At 42.9% G+C, this 20,272-nt stretch overlaps 1 protein-coding gene across 11 annotated transcripts in view; it reads left to right on the top strand.

The window, feature by feature from the left end:
- SGCD (sarcoglycan delta) overlaps positions 1–20,272 on the top strand; it is a 347,493-nt gene that overhangs the window by 182,758 nt on the left and 144,463 nt on the right. The window contains exon 1 of one of the 11 annotated variants that reach the window (XM_064671958.1): positions 12,071–12,138. The exons of 8 other annotated variants lie outside the window; for them this stretch is intronic. The gene's annotated coding sequence lies outside the window, so the exon portion shown is untranslated. Of the gene's footprint in view, positions 1–12,070; positions 12,139–12,949; positions 13,052–20,272 lie in introns of those variants that run through there. 2 more of the 11 variants (XM_064671957.1, XM_064671960.1) reach the window with 2 other exon arrangements.

The raw sequence follows: 20,272 nt of genomic DNA, 5'->3' as shown, positions 1-20,272 counted from the left end.
AGCTCATCCACAGTGGCAATGGAAATCTCTCTCCTAGAAAAGCAACTGTGTTGTTAAGGCTCGGCACCAAGTCCTTAGGGTGTGTTTTGAAGCTGGCTATAAATCTGGGGCCACTTGGGACAAGAAGAAAAGTAGCAACCCCTTTACAGTTATCAGGGAATCTTGGAAACTGGTCTTCATATAACAGGTAAGGGAGGGGGTAAAGTTCCCAGTGTAGCCGCTTGCAAAGCTCACTGAGCTTGCAGTCTGATCAAAAGAGTCAGGGCAGATTGAAGAGGCCCTGAGACAACATGGAATTTGACACAGAAAAAGGGGTTTTATTCCTTGCATAAGAGAGCATCAGCTTGCAGGAGAAAAATAATGATAGTTCGATGTTGTGCCTCAAAGTTTTGTTGGAGGGGGAATTTAAAAGACTTTTCTGCAGCCTTGCCAATTAAAAGGAGTGATAAATATTTGCATTCATGGATGCCCTGAAATCCTTTCTCTGAGAAAAAAAAAAGGCAGAACAAGATTTGGAATTCAGTACTTGTTAAAAAAATAAAGACTTGGGGCTGTGCATACCTGTTTACTGAATCCTTGTTGTGTTTGTTGTTTCTTTGACGCTTCTTTCTGCTACTTCCACTGATGTCTGGTAGATGGCATTAGTGTATAACAAATTTCTGAAGTTCTTTTCTTATTGGAGGGGGTTTATTTTTCATCTATTTTACAGATAATGCTGTCTTTTTCTGGCTAAGCAGTTTTAAAGCATTTTTTCCCCTCAATGTTTCAGTTATGTTTTGACTAAATGCTTATATTATTCAACATGCCTTTTTTCCTCCTCCTTGTGCCATATAATTATTATTTCTTCTAGAGGGCATCAATCACTGAGAAAGAAAAACTTAATATCTTCAGCTGATTCTGAATTTAGAAGCTCTGTTGTATTATGCACTGTTTATATGCAGTACCATATTTATTTCATATTCTTCAGGTTTAGAAATGAGGACAGTATTCTGAAGAAGAAGAAAAATTTCTCACACAGAGAGAAAAGATGATCAGATACTCAGACTAGTAAATAGAGGTGCTTATATATTGGGCTGAAGACATATTGAACTGCTCTGGACAGATGGTAGAAAGGAGCTCCATAAATATCTTTTATCTGTTTTAGTACACATAAGCATTTTTAGCTAATTTTATCTGCTCTCAAGAAAATTAGTAGAACTTCCATGACACAGGAGCCATTTTGCATAGGAAAACAATCAATTGCTTATCAGCTCCTAGGGGTTTTGTTTATCTGGACCAGGAGATGGAAGTTTCAGCCACAAGTAAACTTTGGCAGTAGAATTTATGAGTCCACCAGTAGCTTTAGCTTCATGAGTGTTCCCCGGGTAAGACATCTTTTGTGCTGAGATGTACATATTCATCCTTGCTTTTAGCTTCAAAAAGCAGATAACATTTTGAGCAAACATTTGGCTGAATGCTGATTGAAAGACATTTGGAGCAGTGGGCTACTACTTTTTTTTTCCCCCCACTTCCTTCCCACCATGGAAACAAGACTTATTTCCTTCATAAATAACCAGGCTTCCAACAAAAATCACCAGTTTCATAATTGGTTTCTTCTCAGAACAAGCCAAAGCCCATAGTTCTCCAAGCTTTGCATTACAGTAGCAGAAGGGAGAAGTGGAGTGCTAAGGAACAGTTTTGTGGGCAAAGTAATAGTTTTAAATAATCCTCAAGAGATTTCTGTTTATGAAGATCATCCTTTCCAGATCAGATGTGCTTGAAGGCAAAGGATTAAAAAGTGATAGAGATATCTTGAGATTAATTTTGTATAAAGACTATACAGATGCAAAACATGTTAAGCACCAGGTTTTATTGAATCTGTCTAATTATGAGCAAATGATCAGCATAATTTTCTTGCATTTTCAACCAATTTTTCTTCAGATTGAAGTATTTAAGGCAATTATAAAGACATGCCAACACGTAATTGTGACAAATTTTATCTTTAATGAATCCTTGGTTTTCTCTTTATATAAAAATGCAAATATTTTAGGATAGAGAGGGATGAGCTCTCTCTGGGTCCTGGTGTAAGAGGCATTATTGTGGTGCAGATTTGCCTGTCCCAACTCTCCAAGCATGATTACAGACTTTATCCCTGGACTGACTGTTCACACCTTGTGCTGTGTTCTCCAGCTTAAGGGTCTGGCCCTTGCTCTCATGGATTTGAGGCTGGAAGAAGATTAATGGGCAACCTGGCTTACTTAGTTTTGAAAGTCGATAAAAAGAAGGAGAAATTACAAGACTGATGTGCTCCTGGTGCTCATTTCATGAAGTCACCAAAGCAGGATTTTATTGAAATATTTTATTCATGGGTTACTCCAGTTGTCTGTGGATAGAATTGGATGTAATTTGAGTTATGTCAAATGCTCATGTAAGCATCTACTACAAAAAGTACTTAAAACATGACCTGTGCTCAAGTGCTTTGTTTACACGAGGAGGTCTGCAGCCTGCTGGGTGTATCCCCAGACCCTGAACACTCTGGTTACACCTTCAGCAGCTCAGTGCAGCTGGGCATCCCAGCCAGAGCTGCACTGATCCTGCACAGGCTGGCGTGGTCATCTGCCCCTTGGCAAGGGTCAAGATTTGCTCAACCTTTGTAAGGTTGGTGTGGCAAATGCCTTTTCCCCAGTGCTGAAGCAAGTTCAGGGTTCACTGCACTACCAGAGAATTGATGGGGCCTGTTTATGGCCCAGTGACAATCTCTCATCGTAAGTGGCTCAGAAATCCTTTACAGAGATGTGTGAAGCTTAAGCATCAGTTAAAGATTTGCTGCTCACTGCACTGCAGTGACTGAAGAGATGAACACATGTATTCTGGTAGCCAGCTTTCTTCTTCTTTTTTTTTTTTTTTTTTAAATAGCTTTTAAAGCATGTTGGTTTGGAGAGCACGTGTCTGAGAGATGTTTCAGTGTCTGCAGGCATTCCTTGCTGCAAAACACATGGCCAGCTTGAGTGTACAGCAGATGGGGAAATTGTGTGGGTGTATTTCTGTCCTTTTGCCCGCGACAACCTGTAACTTTGAGCATTAAGGTGTCATTTCTCTTAGGCAGACAGCAGCAGGGCTTCTGAAACCTCTCAAAGATGGACTAATATCACATCGGGATCTCCATCTGTCTGAAACACATTCTGACCTGCTGTAGCACAGCAACATTTCCTTGGTTTCCCAGACTATAGCAGATGGAGGTGTCCTTGCTGGGGTTTCTTTGAGTCTTCCTGGTGCGTTATTTCCCTTCTGTCCCCTGTTCCATCTTTATGGTGGTCTTCCACTATTATTTGGAGTTGTCTTACAACTGTTATTGCACCCTTTCTTGGCCTCTGTCATACCTTACAGTTACCAAAATAGTGCTGATTGTGAACTGCCATCCAGTATAAAAATAGGATGTCGTTATAATGTAGAGCATTAAAATTCATAGACTGTAGCCTGGCTGTTTCTTCCACTTTCCTGACAGGCCTGTTAACCTTTGAGAGATTTGCTATGGAGATCTTGCTGTACAATAATAAAAACAGGTAAGTAAAAGGGAGCCCTACTGGGAGAAAGTTTATGTGTTGGGATGATGAACCCATAAAACCCTGGGACTGTTCCAGACTCTGCTCCCAACACGTGTTCCCACACCTGCTCCCCTTTAAAGCCTAATAACTGCCTGGGTGATTTAGGTTAAAAGAAAGGCACTGGCTTTGCTGCTGTGCTGCAGAGAGATCTGTTTAACCTCTGTGTAGTAGTCAGGATGGAAACTTCTGTACCACCGTGCTAAGTTCCTCCCAATTTTCTGTGCTGATGATAAATAGCTGCAGGGGTGAGAGGAGGAGGGTGATGCAAACACAGCACAGAGCTGATCCCGTAGAGCAGCACGTTGAGAAACAGTTGCTATAGAATTCACACCTAACCCCAGTGTTACAAGACATTCCTTCTTACTTAAACACCAATCTACTTAAATATATATATATGTTTTCACAGACAATTGAGAGTAAATACTCTGCATTGATTTCTCTCATGCTGATCTTCTCTAAGGCAGGGGTTTACAAAAACCCCAAGCTGTTTATTAGAACCATGGAATCCTAGAGTATCCTGAGTTGGATGACCCACGAAGACCAAATCCTGGCCCTGCAAAGGACATCCTCAAGGATCCCACCATGTGCCTGAGAGTGTTGTCCAAATACTTCTTGAGCTCTGTCAGGCTTGGTGCCATGACTACAAACCCTGGGGAGCCTGTTCCAGGGTCCAACCACCCTCTGGGTGAAGAACTTGTTTTCCAGTATCCAACCTAAACCTCCCCTGAGAGAACTTCAGGCCATTCCCTTGAATCCTGTCACTGGTCACCAAGGAGAAGAGATAAGAACCCCTCCTCTTCCCCTCCTGAGCAAGCTATAGACTGTGATGAGGTCTCACCTCAGTCTCCTCTTCTCCAGGCTGAACCAGGTGACCTCAGCCTCCCCTTGTATGGCTTCCCCTCTAGACCCTCATCTTTGCATTTGAAAACAGGTTTTGTGGGAAAAGGATTTAATTTTTCACTTTGCATGTGTTCTGCCATTGCGGAGGGAGAATTTACTTGAGTTTGAGTAGGGCTGGATTGCCCCTAACCCACAGAAACGGAGAAGGCAGGGCAGGTCAGGATGATGAGAATAAGCCACATGGGCACTTCAGAAAAAAAAAAAAAAAAGAAAAAGTAAATAACCTTTCTTTAATTAATTTAATTTAATTACCAGCTGGTGATTTCATAGAGTTGAACTGTAATTGAAAATATATTTTGAGTGAGGGATAACATGAAAACTGTGCTACTCTTTGAAAATCATGCACATAAACTTTTGTCGTCATTAGGGGAGAAAAGTGGGCAGGTAAAATCCCTCACATTTTAGAACGGAACATCTCTCTTACCTTCCTGACAGCTACTGTGCTCAAAAAGAAAGTCTGGATGAAAAGATACTCTCCTTTCTTCTCCTTGCCCTCTCTCCTTTTGTGATTCTCATTGGACAATATCAGGAAATCCAGGAGGTTATTTTTAGCCTGAGCGAGTGGAGAATTTAGGGCAGAAATGACGTTAACATTAATCACAGCAGTGATGAAATTTCACTTCAAAATATACAAATGTGGCAAGGTTTTCCCTGTGTCCTACTAATGAAGAAAAGATCCTGTAGCTGCCAAACCACAGGATATGTTCGCTCACACAGAGGAGTCGTGCAATGAGCCTCTCATTTTTCTGCCATGTAGAAACAAATACTGCCAAAACTTAAACCCATTCCTCTAATTCTGCAGTGAAGATTTCTGCAGTGTAGTGCTAGTGGAAGCTGTCGGGGTCACTGTGCTCACAAGTAATCCAAGAACATAACTATAAGGTTATAGGATAAAAACATGGTGCCAAGAACCAAATAGCATGTTGGCTCTCCATTCTGTGGAGGAAGGGACAGGACATTTGTTTCTTTCTTTCATACTCTTATGGGATCAAACATTTTTACAGAAATCCTTAGCCTGAATCTTTGTCTCATAGAGAGATTTGAAAGCAGCAGCAACCTTCTCTGACACTGCAGTGAGGGTAAGCCTTACCAGCTGCTGAATGAGGTAGCTGGAAGAGGACAGCAGACCAAGTGCAAATGGTCTCATCAGCTTTCCTGGACATTGTAGCCCTTACGGATGCTGTTGAACACATAGGAAGACCCTCTAGACCAGGCTCCAAAAACTGGTTAGATATGGGAAAGCACAAGGAATCCTCTCAGAAATTGAGGGGTAATAGCTACAGAAATAAAGGGATTTCCCAAATAGAGTTTTTTACCCTTTGCGACATCCAGCCAATAAAATAAGCAGAGATGCTGAGATAGAGAGGCCCCTGAGTATATCTCTGCAGATAAATCCAAGTCTGGAATTTTTGCACAATGGCCTTTTCATGGTCCTTGGAGTAAATATCCTCACCAACATGCCTGTACCATATTGAGTTCTCTAGCAAAGGTCAGGTGTGACTGCTGACATACAAACACGTATTTCTTTTTCAAACCATTGCATCTTTTTCCCTTCCCTCTGGCTCACACAATCTCAGTGTAGCTTCCTATCAACTTGCTTTTTAATCCTTCCCCCTCATTCTCTGTTGAAATTGAAAATATGTGAGTATCTGTGCATGTGTGCATTTGTTTATATATAACCATAATCATTCTTTATTCTGATACAGCTCCAAGTGTCTTCATACTGTCAGGAGGAGCTGCTTTATGAACAGCATGTATCTCACCACCTCTTGCAGAATATAACCAGAGAGAAAGAATTTGCAAAATTTGGCCAAAGATTGCTCACCATTCTGATTACCAGAACTGCTGTCTCCTTGCTGCTTATTCTTGAGCAGATTTGTACATCAGGTTTTAAAATCACTGAATGTTTTGCGTTGGGAGGGACCTTTAAAGGTCATCTGGTCCAACACCCCTGCAATGATCAGGGACATCTTCAGCTATATCAGGTTGCTCAAAGCCCTGTCCAACCTGGCCTTAAGTGTTTCCATTCCACCACCTCTCTGGGCAAGCTGTTCCAGTGCCTCTCCACCCTCACTGTAAAAATGTCTTCAACTATATCTAGTCTGATCTAGGTATATCTAGTTGTAGCCTGATGGTGAGCAGCTAGTGTTGTCATGGGAGGAGGAGGGCAACAGTTCTCCTTTGGATCAGATATTGTGGATGAAGGTCACTGCTGCTCATCTCAGGAGTCTAACAGGATCATGCAAAAGTCTTACTGTCCAGAGCTTGTTAAAACAGATGGCAGTGTCCGGGACTGCTGATGGACTGACAGTCTGCCTTGTTAGTGTTCTGCAAGAGTCCTGCTAATTGCTTTGTGAAAACACAGCTCTGCTGCCCACGAAAATTGTTCTGTGGAGCCAGATTTGGGTGCATCGAGTGGTGTTAAACTTTGTGATATAATAGGATACCTAAGTGTAAGAACAAGCAGAGCTTCTTTCTTGGCAGAATAAAAATAGCTGGGAGTGGAAAGGGAAAGGCTGTGATGAGCACAGGCTGCTGAACAGCTCTGCCTGACCAGTGACTGTGCTCTGCATCAGATGTGAGCAGCGTGGCACATCTGTACTCAAAAAATCACCACAACAGATCTAGCAGAGAAACTGAAATGCTTTCCCAGAAGATGATTATTGCAGGCTGAGGTGATGATGTCTCTGTGCTGGGGTATATATCTAACTGAAGTTTAGAGAGCAGCTCTGTGCCTTGAACCTGATTTCTGAAAGAACAAAGGGTGGAGCTGCTCAGATAAGAGTAATAAATTTGGATACCGTTAAGTCTTCAATAGAAGAACAATTATTGGCCTGACCAACTGAATATTTGCTCTTATATCCATATAGAATTAATCTTCACAGTTATTTTTATTTTCTTGCATTTCTCATGCCAGAGGATTAGAAGCCAGGGACGTGGCACATCTTTGCCTGGTGACACCCATCCTGCTCCCTTGTCATGCTGCAGATGAAGAGGCTCTGTTGTTTGCAAATGAAGACCTTTCTGATTACTGATAAATAACCTCTGGATAGGGAGTATGACATGTGCTGGCTGGAAGAACAGGGCTCTGTAATAGTAATATTGCCTTGAAATTACAGCCCACGTAGTTTGAGAATTATTCAGGATAATTACATTAATGTTGCTGGAGAAATGAAAAGGAACACTTTCCATTTTACCTATTAACAAGCTCTGCTGGCCTTAAATTATTTCTGAGAAGAGCTTGAAAATGGCTGAAATCATCAGAGTAATTACAAAGCAGGGGTTGGGGTGGAGGGGTGGGCTGGATTAAGTCTTGGCTGTGGCTCTTTGGCTGATGGGTAAACACTGCTGCAGCTTTTGTGGGAAAAGGAGCACGGCACAGAACTTTCGGATTAAAAACACTGCAGTCTGCAAAAGGGCTCAGGGAGTTTGCAGGTTTGGACCCTAAGGAGAAAAGAGCCATTGGGAGAACGTTGCTCTGAATGTAGGTGTTAGACATTGATGTGTGCAAAGTTAAACATGAGCCTGTTGTTGTTCTCATGTGCTGAATACTTCCATCCTCCAGCCTTCCTTGTCTCCAGCTCTCCTGAGCCTGTGCAGTGGAAGGTCCCTGCCTTTGGTGATGACTTTTTACCACTTTGATCCTTGTCTCATAGCAGCAGCAGAGATGTGGATGTTTCTGAAGTCCAGACTCTGAGCAGCAGCTCTCTGGCTCTGGTCTCTCATAAAAGATCAGTCCTTCACCTCACACTGTGTTTTCAGCCTTGTGCAAGTGACACTGACACCTGCCATGACCTGCCATTGCCCAGCTGATCTGTACCACTGCCATGAAACCAGGATTTTTTGTTGTGTTTCTGTTGATTTGTTTATGCTGTCATACTATTTGCTAACTCCAGATGAATAAAAGGGGAAATTTAGTATTCAGATCTAAATAACTCAGTGTCACGTGATTCAAGGCCTCCACTTCAGGGTCACCTCTGCTGTTAGTGGAGTTTCTCATCTGCATGAAATTCAGAGCATCCTTGAATGCCTGTCTGTGAGAGCAGCCACAACGGCGTTAGCTCTGCCCCTCTTTCTCTTTAGTTTCCAAGCATTAGCAGATCTTGCATCTCATAACCAGGCCTATATTTATACTTACTGAAGTGTAGCCATATTTATCTCTTCTGAAGAAACTAGAGCAGTGGGTGAGGATGTAGGCACTGCAGGTCTGGCTGCTTTCAGCACATGGTCGTGTACACACACACACACACACACACACACACACACACACACACACACACACATGCACGTTCTTTTTCATTTTCTCCCATTTCCTTTTCACTTGTCCAACAAGCCCATCTCAGCCCTGTGTGTGATTACCTGATGACCTGTGTGCCTTCAGCATTTGCAGCTGCAGCACTTAAATAGGATTTTGCTCCCTGCCATCAAATCAGGCCTTTGCTCCCTGCACACACACACACACACACAGAGGGATGGGTTTTCTCCCTTCAGTGAAGCATTCCGCTCCTACAACTACTGTCATTAGCTACACAGGTTTGGGGAACCCCTCCTCTCCTCCTTTTCTCTTTACATTGCCCTCTGTCCTCTCTGGATGCTCAAGGCTGTGTGAATCCATCAGGAATGCCAGTAGCTGCCTTCTCTTCACTTGCTGTTCCTGACCCAAAATACTTAACTTTCTAATCCATCAGCTCCCTTAATTCTGTATTTAAGGAGATGGAGCTGAAATGAGTCTTGGCTTCTCTCTTTACACGTGGGTACTCGAGAGATCTCTTAAAAGAGTCCAAATCTGGGGGAGATTTAAAATAATAATAATTAGGCAGATGATTTCTTTCAGTTGAGATTTTAAAAATACTTAAACATTTATATGTATTCTGTTGTGATATTTCAAGCAATTTAAAAAAAGTCATTTGGAGGGAAAACTCAAACAAGGAATTGCTTAATTATCTCATTCAGATATTAAAATTTTCATTTTGACTTCTTCCTCCACTCCAGGTGCACACACACCTGCATTTATATGCTGATTCTTTCTGCATATTTAGTTTGTGCTGATTTCTTTAGGAAGGTTTGGGGAATATTTGAATGAGTCCCTGGAAATCTGCACAGCATAAAATTCCCAAGTTGCATTTTTATGCAAATAGATATTGTTTGTTAAATGGAATTAGTTGTGAATATTGATAATTTAATAGTAAATACCAAGTAAATTGCAGCTGCTTCTAGAAAATGCTGAATGTCAAAATGCAGGACAGGTATAAATGGTAAAGAAGGAACTTCCTTCCTATCTTTTGTAGAAAGTCATGGATCCAGGTGGGTTGGATCTCCTGCACAAAATGGAAGTCCCTACATGTTGCAATCTCCAGCTGCAAAGATATTGAAGCTTTGAGGGGGGTTAATTTGTTTTCATCTTCCTAAAGAGCTCTACTAGTTTTTTTTAATCCTCATAACCCTGCCAGTTCTGAGAAATAATAGCAGTTACGCAGATAGTTATGTCGACATCAACTTAAGGTTTATGCTTGCAAGGTTCATATATTTTTGGTAGTGCTGGCACTAATACGAATGATAGCTCAATAACAGAAAAATAGAACAGTCCCTGAGCCACAGTTCTGATGCTTGAAGCATCTTTAAACCCTGTACCCAAATGAGAAAGAGATAAAAACAACCTTCACAAAGTGGCTTAGCTTGAAGGAGCATTTTATGTGTTACTTGATGACAAAATAGTGAGGCATTAATGCAGTTTACAGTAAGACACCCCTGAAGTTATCACTGAGGTTGGTGTGATGCCTGACAGATTTAATGTAAATATTTATAGACTTGGCCTAGTAATTATACCAATAGAAAAAATGCAATATTAATGCTGTCACCTCCCCATGTCTCTACCTGCCAGCATGGTACTAGCTCACATGAATATTCTGAAGATAGAAAGTACATCACATAAACAGAAGAGATCACTTAGATTTTTAATAAAGGATTAAGTTATCTCCAGCGGTGGTTTCCAGCCTGTGGTCCTCAGACGTACAGGAGGCCTGTGGACTATTCCCTAGGGAACTGTGAAAAATGACAAGTAAAGACAGTTTTTTGTAAGGTACGTAGAAATCTCTCTATGAAATGATCACAGGGGTAAGCACCACCTTTGTCAAATATTTAGGGGTTCACACAGTGAGAAAAATTGGAAAACCACTGATTTACCATATTTGTGTAAAGAACTGAGTAATTTCAAAGTACTGTACTGCCATGTTTTAAATAATTTGACTATTGGTCCTGCTGCAGCCAGGCTGCCATGAGAAGTCCTGGCCCACAAAGCACTAAAGCATGTGCTTAACTCAAAACACACATCAATCCACTGAAGTTATTTCCTATCCCATACGTAACTGGTTTGCTGAATAAAGACCATGGGGAAATTTAAGACAGAAGGCATGGACTGCTATCATCTTGCAAACAGCTCTGCAGATGCCTGATTGTCTTGTACAACTGAAAATCTAATTATGTGAATCTGCAGTTCATATTTTTCTGTTTCAGTTTATTTATACCAAGAGACTCCAAAGGTTTTAGGCGCCGTTGTGGTTTCAGCCGTTACCGGTTGCCAACCCAAAGAGTATTATCACTGCTGTGGCAGCTCGTTTAGGAGACTCTCTCTTAGCTGCATGCATAGCTGTCCTGATTTGTAATCCAAAAGTCTGTGGTTTCTCTTCTGGCACAAACTGACTCCTCACAAGCTGTGCAAATATATGTGAAATGCTATCACCACTGGTTTGTGTGTGTGTGGCTTGTGTGCGTGCTTTTTCTTTGACAGTCTGGAAAACTGAGGCAAAATAACCATGTGGTTTCATACCATCCTGTCTTCTGCAAAATAGCATCATAGTCCACATCTATCACTACTGAGGCCAGCTGGGGGGCCAGTCCAGGTTGCCCACATCTGGCCTGTGCACTCTGCTGGGACACGTGGGCAGTATTGCTGACCAGAGTGTGGCTCTGGGCAGGAGTAAGAAAAGGGCATGTCGGTAGTAGGGCAGAGTGCAAGAGAGAGCCACGTGTGGTGTAACCACAGCAGCCCTCAAAACAGGTTGGATGGATGAAGAACTGCAGGCTTTCAATACAGGAAACCCATGTGGGTTTTGTAAGTTCTCGTTGCTCGTGGGCGAAAGGCAGATCTCACCTTCCTGTGGGTAAATGAGTCCTTGCTATGGACCAAACTCACAGCCCATGGAAGGCAGCAGGATTCCTACTGCCTTCAGAGAGTGCTGGATCTTAGGGCTCTCAGTTACTTCTAATCACCACTGCATTTATCCCTTGTGAACACTTCACCTGGCCACCACACCTCTGTAAATCACAGAACAGAATAATCCGAGAGAAGTGGAGTGCACAGTTTTGAAAAGGAATGTTAGGAGGGAAAAATATCTCTCTCTCTCTTTAAACTGTCTCTTTTCTATATTGTTACCTTGACAACTCTGCTGCTGTGTTTCATCTTTGGTGGGACTTAGCCGTGGTGGAATAAGGGGGACATCCATGTGCGTTTCCACATCTACTCCAGCTCTGCTTCACGGGCACATGCCACAGGCAGGGCATCCTGAGCTGCAGAGCCCTCATTCGCTGCTTTGACCCATGGTGCTGTCTGGAAATGATTACAGATTTTAAGAACTGGGACCCATTCTGATTAAAGGTATAACATTATATCTTCTATTTCTTTTCCATAAGCCAATGCCAGAGCAATGTTAATGCTCTTTAGAAAGAGATGCAAGGTGCTTAAAATATTTTTAAGGGTTTGGACAGCTGGAAAGCAGAGAGGGATGAAAGTACTCAAAAATAGTTGTATTATTTTTAGTATAAGCAGATACAGGAGTATGTGTCAAGATTAGGATACAGTTCTGATGTGCTGAACTGAGTCTAGAGATGCTAAAAATATGCTTTCTTTTCTCATAGTTTAAGAAGAGACAGAGGCAAAGGTAAGAGGAGAGTAGTGGTAAACTGAAATTTTAATCCCTCTGCTTTGTTACTTGTTGGGGTTCGGCAAAGTCGGCTGTTAACCTGGGCACCCGTGACCCACTGATCCCAGCAAAATACAGGAGGCAGGGCGAGGTGTTATCCATGGGAATGGGATCCCTCCCACCCCCTTTTTCCTTTTCCCAAAGAAAATCTCCACCAACATAATCCTTTTATTCTTTTTGACTGAAATGGCTGGCTCTATAGCTGTGAAGGCAAGACAGGCAGACTCTGGGGCTGAGTGCGGACGGGGGTGTCTGTGTCTGACTCTGTGCGTGGAGAAGGGGGCTTTTAATGCAAAACACATGTGTTTTCAATTGCTCTCTGGAGCCAGCCCAGTAGCTGTAACTTGGCCTGACAAAGCCTTATTGAAGTACAGACAGTGTGGTTTCAAAGCAGTTACAAAAAGAACGGGAATGCTGTTCAGGAAATTCTTCAGGCATGGGCAGGGACTTGGCTGCAATTCTGCTGTTGGAAAATCTGACAGGGGCAGCTCATGAGCACAGGCCAGGCCTCGTGCTGCTCTGAACACTGCGCTGCATCTTCACCAGCCTCCCGCACCCTCCGTGTGTTCATCCACCACCGAGGGAGAGGTAAGAGCTGCCGTGCTCCGTCCTGCTGCGGCTGGGGGGATTTTGCCGTTCTTTTGTGCTCGTGCAGAGGGGCTTCTCGCTTTCAGACTGCTGTTCAGAGCAAAAACAAAAGTCAAGAACGGGAAGCTGTGGCACGTTTGTGAAGGGTTGGGAGCTGCTTGAGGTTGGGTGGTGGTTTCTGGCTAAATTTGTGTCGATAGTAATGCTGCAGGCAAAGCAACGCCCGCGCTGCGTCTCTGACTGAGGGAACGCTACACCCAAATAATCCCAAACTTTTTCTTTTTGGGCAATAAGTGTGTATATAACCTGAAGCCACTGAAAGGTTGGCTCTGTACCATGTGTCACTCATAGATTTGGATGAAAAATGTGATTTGGCCAGGGTAAATACATTTATAAGTACATTGGACTGTAGTTGTTTAATGAGTTGAAAGCATGTTTGTCTGGGGGTTGTTTGGCAATTCCTAGTACAGTGAGCTTGTGAAGAGAGGCAGTAACTCAGTAATAATCATTGCCTTGTGATTTCTCTGCATATTCTTTTCCTGTATTTTATAAAGCATGAGCAAACTGCAACAGACAGCACAGTCAGAAGCCACGTAGAGCAGATTAGACGGAAAAACATTAATTTAGGGACTCCTCTATCTGCAACTTCTCTTCTGATTTGCGTTTCTTTCCCCAAATAACTTAAGAAACATTTATGATGAAAAGCTCGCTCTCTCTTTAGAAGCCTGCCAGATTTAGGCAATGTTCTCTCATCCTTTTAGTTGCAGCATTAAAGCTTGTCTTGCCTTTGCAGAGATATCAGCACCTTATATGGCAGGCTTGGGCTCAGGAGTTTGGGAACGTGCGTTCGTCAGGGGATGGAGGTGTCAGGAGGAGTCCGCCTCGCGTCGCTTCACAAACTTCCTTGCCTCTGCTAGTGCCTCTTCCTTGGATTTTCAGAGCAATGTTTTTTGATGTGTTGAAATTGCTTTTCAGCTATGTTTTGTGGTGGTGGTGAGTTTTTTTCCTTTCAACAAGGAATGAATTAAGGACATTAAATTATACAGTGGGACAGCGCGAAGCATTTCTGGCTGGTTCATGGGAGTAGACCCACGGTTTGCTTTTCCTGCATCCCGCAGGACTGCACCTACAGGGCTCAAGCAGTCATTCATCTTGGCAATCCAAAAACTTTAGCGACAAGGAGAGATCCCCCACCAAAAGGCATCAGATTGAGCATGTGGCAGGGCCAGAGTTTTCTCCCAGTAATGCTGCTGAAGTGTGTTAAGTTGTTTTGAACCAAGTGAGGACTTTGTGGGTTTGGAGTGCAGAAAGAGCATCCTACAAGAGACATGGATGTACTGTGCCTTCCTGGAGGCTGATGGGGGCAAAGGGAATGAGAGGAAGGACAAACATGAGCTATGGAAGGGGTAGGCATATGATGAAAACTAAGAGGCTTGATAAGCTCAAAGTTTGCTTTGCATAAAATACACTTGCAGTGAAAATGCTGTGTTAAATGAAGGTCTCATATGATCTGGACTACTTTAACCTTTGCAGGCTGCCATCTTACCGTGCAGATTTGGAGCTTTATTGGTTTTCTCATCAGCTGTTAATTTAGGCACCCAGTCAGCCTCCTATCTTCTTCTTTAAAAAAGAAGTTAGTTGTAAGCTTCTTTAAAAAAAGATAAAATAAAATTCAAGTTCCTGCCTCTGATCATGCAGCATCCCACCTCCCAGATCTGATCATCAGCACTGAAGAGCCAGAGAGATGAAAAGACTGAAATATGTCTGTTTTAGGCAACAGCAGCCAGGGCTGCACTGATGTGCCTGGCTGTGGAGGTGCTCCAGAGCCACATGTGTATGAGACACATAGTGCAGGTTTTCATCAGGTATGGGATCAGTCTGGATCATGGGATGTCCTGAGTGTCCAGCTGGGCTGTTTGCTGTACACATTCCTGATGGAATCCCAGTGGAGGCACCGGTGTGTGGGTGTGAGTCCAGGAAGGGCAGGAGAGGCTCTTTGCAATGCCCTGGGCTGGGTTCGATCAAGGGAGTTGGTGTTTCCTCCCTAAATCTGGCAGCTGCTCCTGAGCCTCCCCCTGCCAGAAGTGACCTTTCTGCAGCTCCACCTGGGTCAAGTATTCAAGCTTTGCTTTGAATCCAGGAGGATTGAAGGGTGTGTGCATGTGGGGACAGAGTGTAGAGGGTCTCTTGATCTTGGAAGCGTGTAGATAAGAGAGCCATTAGCCCACCCTAATAGGTGCATTCCTTCTCCTGGTTCTTCCCAGGAGAAAACCAGAAAGCAAATGTGTCTATGCAAAAGAACAAACATAAGCACAGAAGGTACATCATGTGAAGGGAAGATGGTGGAGGGAAGATACACAGAACAAGTTTTAACTTGTGTGAGCAGGATCACTGCAGAGACTATACTCTGGATCCTGGCACATGCTCAAGCCCACAGCTCTCAATTTGTGCCATGCTGGTTGGATTCCAGCCGTATAAATCCATATTATGATCCTGCTTTGCACATTTCTACAAGCCATAACTTTTTTTCTTGGTACTTGGGGTGAGAGTGTGTTGGGGCAGAAGTCTGCAAAGTATCACCTCCTGTAGCTTGCTCTCTGATTCGAGATTCTCAGTTGATTATATTCCTCTTTCTGTTCACAGAGCCTCCTGCAGTCACACCTGCTGCTGGCTATTTTGGTGTAGTTCTCATATTTGTTCACCCTGCTTTGAGACACTCCAGTGGGAAAGAGCTTTTGTAAACTTGGCACCGATGGACAGAGGCTTGTGATTGCTTCACATGCAATCAGAGGATTGGTGCAGAGGAACCGGCGTGTGAATGCAGCAAGGCTGGTGTGGTGTTTGCATGCAGCGTGAACGTATCACGACAAATTGTGGGGCATCTTGTGAAAGACATTCCCTGTTGACTGGCTTGATACATAAAAGAACTCACTGCAGAAATTTTTTCTTCCTTGCTAACTTTTCATTTTCTTCTTAATTCTGAAAAAGTATTGAGACAAGGTAACTATCGAGAAGAAAGTCTAAAATTTGGAAGAGACTCATAAATAAGAAAGCAGACATGTTTCTCTCCTTCTCAGAGAAGAGAAGCAAAAGTAACATCACATTGCTCACAGACTCTTGCAGCATAATAAAATATCACTTTTGGTTTAGGGAATACTATTCAGGGATGGAGCTGCCTGTTGCTTTGGTTTGTTCTGGCAAACACTAATAGGTTTAGAGTTTTACTGTAGGTGCTCTTTGAATGCAGAGAAGTGACAGGGCAGAGCAGAAGTCCTATGTTCAGCTTATTGGTTTAGTCCATCTGCTCAGAGCTACTGGTTTATAAGCTGAGGTTTCTGCACTGCACTTATCCTCAAGCACATTTGTTGCTGAAATGCTGTCAGCCCTGGCAACTGGGGAAATCACATGAGCTTTCAAGATGTTAGAGGTAGGGGGTAGCCTGGAGCATTGAGGGATCTGGATGAGAAATACTGTACCAGGAGATGAATCCCCAAGGTCTCCGCAGCTACCTGTGCTGAGTGAGTCCAACTTCCATAAGATACAAGAGGTGGAGATGGGAAAAGAGGTATTTTCCAGTGGACTAGGCAGAGCATGCCCCAATGGACTGTGCAGACCAGAAGGAGCTTGTTCATATGCTTATGTTTGCCAGAATCTGGGTATTTGAAGAACACTACATGTGATGTACCCCGGTGATAGAGACAAGTTATAAAAGATGAGAACATTCCTTAGGATCTTTCCTTTTACTTTTTGTCTCTCTGGACACATATCACATAGCAGTGATACCTGAGAAGTGGGCATTGAGTGATGATGGTCTTCCCAACTCATAGAAGAACTGCTCCCCATGTGGAGGGATGGGAATTGTTGACAGAAGCAGAGGGACAAGCAGAGAATGAAGATTTCAGCTTTGGGGGCACCAGTGGCAGTGACAGAGGCCACACTGCCACACCTATCAGTGTAGAAGAGGCCAGTTTCATGGCTTAGATGGTCCTGGAGAAAAGTGCTGTGAGATTACACTTTCCCAGCAAATATTTCATCCCTTGGGCTGTTCTGCAGTACTCAACCCTTGCTGCCCAAGCTGCAAGTTAGATGTAATTTTCCAAAGCCTGATCTTTTATATGGAGATCTGGTCTGTGGTCTGACCCACGTGCAGGACCATGAATCAAATTTGGGCCATGAAACTGGTGGATTAAGAGACCTGGGGGTGTCAAACTTGAGAGAGTTTTATGGGGAGCAGAGACGCAAAATGTCTCATTGATAGATGGCTCAAAACACTCTTCTTCATGCCACGTTTTGTTCTCAGTCACGCTCCAGAAATGTCTGTTCTTTTGAACCTGGTGGATACTGTGCACTTAAAAGACAGAGAAATTAAAGAGGATGAATCTGTGGAGCATTTACAGCTAGTGAATACAAGTACATTGCCTTCCAGTGATATGGCAGAGAGCACCTCTGAAGGTTTTTAGGGGTTTTTTTTTTAGCTTATTTCAGCCCAAAAGAAAAGGTTTCTGTTTCAGAAAACAAAGAGAAAGAGAAGAGGATGTTGGTGATACGGACACAAAGAGAGGGCGAATGTGGGAGATGTAGGTCCAAGACCTGAGGGAATTTGAACCCTTCTCTCATCTCTAGAAACATGTTCCCATCACCATGCTTCAGGTTAGCCTGGGGTCAGGAGCTCTTCATTTTTCTGATGAAGCTGTTACACCTCAGTTATATGCAAGCAGGCGGGAGGGGAGACTGTTGGCTGTGCAAAGCTCAGGAGTGTTCAGTCTGTGCTGCAGTGAGCTGTTCCCATGAGCTCTAGGACATTTTCAGCAGCAAATTTCAAGAGGGTTCGTAAGAGAAAAACCACCTTCCCAGATTGCATCCCCTTTAAGCTTAAAATTGTTCTATTACTAAACATACATCATTTAAATGCTGATCAAAGAAACCCCCATGGCAGAGAAGCATTATTGATTCCTTGTGCTGTACCTCACCCTGCTCATGGCCCTCACTAAGCCTACAGAGCCAGCATGCCCAGGGAATGTTACAGCACCGTCGTTTGTATGGGAAAGGTATTTATTCATTCCTGGGCATGTAGAACACTTTTCTGCCTGGTGAATCATTACTGTGGGTTGCACATCCTGAGTGAGAAACTTTCTGCCAGGGCAGGAGGACATGGTGGGAGGAGGGAGAGAGGCATGGAACAAAGATTTGCCTTAACTGGTGAGGGCAGGTGGGATTTTGGAATCTCAGTGCCAGTTCTGGTTTATGGTGCCTCAGCTGACTGAGCCTGGTTTCAGCTTTACTGAAGGAAAGTGCTGAAGCTTCTCTGGAGAAGTACTTGTCAAGCAGCCTGTGCAGATCAGCATATGTGGTGACAAAACACTTCCAGTGGCCTTAAAAGCCATATATATCTGTCTTGTCGTGGGCCATATCTCTAAGGTGTGCTAAAGCAAAAGGATGAATAGTTTTTCTAAGTGGACTGGATTTTGTCTCAGGCCCTGTTTGTGGTGTTCAGAGTACAGCTCTTGTACAAAAACTTTTTATTTTACTTTTTTTTGTACAACAAAAAGAACTCTTTGGAATTTGGAAAATTACCCAGGTTCCAGGCTACACTTCTGTAGTCATAGTTGTGTTATCTGTGGCTAAATTGCAAAGATTTGGCATGCTGCATTTTTTGTATTGTAAATGGGATTGTCCATACACTGGTAGTGGTCCAGTGGTGTGCACGTGTGTCTTTAACCCCTCTCAGATCAAGCAGACACTTTTAGGTTTGACTTTTGGAAGATGTCATTCTCCTTTCCAATTTGTATATTTATTTCAGTATTATCTTTTCTCTCCTGTTACATAATTAAGTGGTAGTTCCTAGTATTTTCCTGAAGAAGAAGAAAAGAATCCTAGTGAGCAGCAGCCGCCACCTTTCCCCTTAATTCAGTAATCGAAAGGGGGAATATCACCTAGCAAGTGCAGACACTGGATGTTCTTTCACAGCAATACTGTTTTCTTCTGGTGCCTTAATTCTTTTTAGTGTTTGAGTTAGGAAACGTTGCCAAAATGTAAATTATGACTAGCATACTTCTCCCTCCCACACAGTACAGATTATTGATAGCGGATATAGCTGGTTCCACATGTAGTTGCCTTGCAGACCTTCTCGTTGGTTTAACACACCTCAGCACTCTGTGTCCATCATTTTGTCTTCCTGGAAAACTACAGACATGAGCATTTTTTTTTTCTTTTGGTAGCAGTTACAATTCAGGGAGGAAACACTAGCTAGAAATCATATATTGCTTTAAATGTGGCTATGTGAGAGTCTGTATAGAAAGAACATGCTATCTACAATTGCTGAGTTATTTTCTTGTTTTAAATTGATTCTGTATTACTAAGTCTTGCTCGTCATGAGTGTTGTAGTACTTTAGTTGCTCTGTCTCTTGCTAGGGCAGCTGTGAGCTAAATATTTTATCAGAACTGGAGAAATTCTCAACACCAGGCTTCTGCATGGATGCAGGTTGCTCTTTGTGGTTGTGTTCTGTTGCTGTAAATTCTTTTGATGTCTGTAAAGTTTTGCCCCAGCTGGATATGCTATTTTCTCCGTCCTAGAGACTGCAAGTAAAGAAAAAAAGGAGCGAGAGCAGGAAAGAGATAAAGTGAATAAACAAGTTTTGCAATAAAGAGGTATTTTTAGCTGGATATTTCATATTGTTTCTCCTTGGTCAAACCTCTTCCATGGTTTGAGAGGGTTAGCAATGCAATTTATTCATTTTCTCCAAGGGAGAAGCTGCATTTAATATGTGCTCTCCAGGATACCCTGTTAAAATATTAGGCAATAAAATCCTCGACTGTACAGTAGTTGCGGTTATAATTTCCCCCAGGTAGTGGAAACTCTGTAATTTATTGTTGTGTAAGTTTTCCCTTTGTACAGATCAGAGTGGTTGTAGCAGTGTAAAAAGGTCTGTTTCTCTCCAAGTCTGTGTGTTTGTTGGTGACCCAGCTCCTCTCCCCCGTGAGCATCTCATTTCTACCATTGCCTCATTCTCACCTCACAGATCACACTCCCACAGAGGAACTCGCATTGTTCCCTCCTGTGATGTAAATTTTGTAACTCACTGCGTAGAAATGTGAGTGCCAGATACTGAGGAAGGCGCTCATGGAATTAGTAGTGCAAGAACATCTTTGGAGGGTTCTTATCTGTCTAGAGTCTAAAATGCAAAAAAATTCAGCAAGCTATGTGTTACTAGAGATTATATC

Source organism: Pseudopipra pipra, chromosome 15, assembly GCF_036250125.1.
Source record: "Pseudopipra pipra isolate bDixPip1 chromosome 15, bDixPip1.hap1, whole genome shotgun sequence".
Classification (NCBI taxonomy): Eukaryota; Metazoa; Chordata; class Aves; order Passeriformes; family Pipridae; genus Pseudopipra; species Pseudopipra pipra.
Note: the sequence above shows the minus strand (reverse complement) of the source record. Positions and strands in the feature narration are given on the sequence as shown.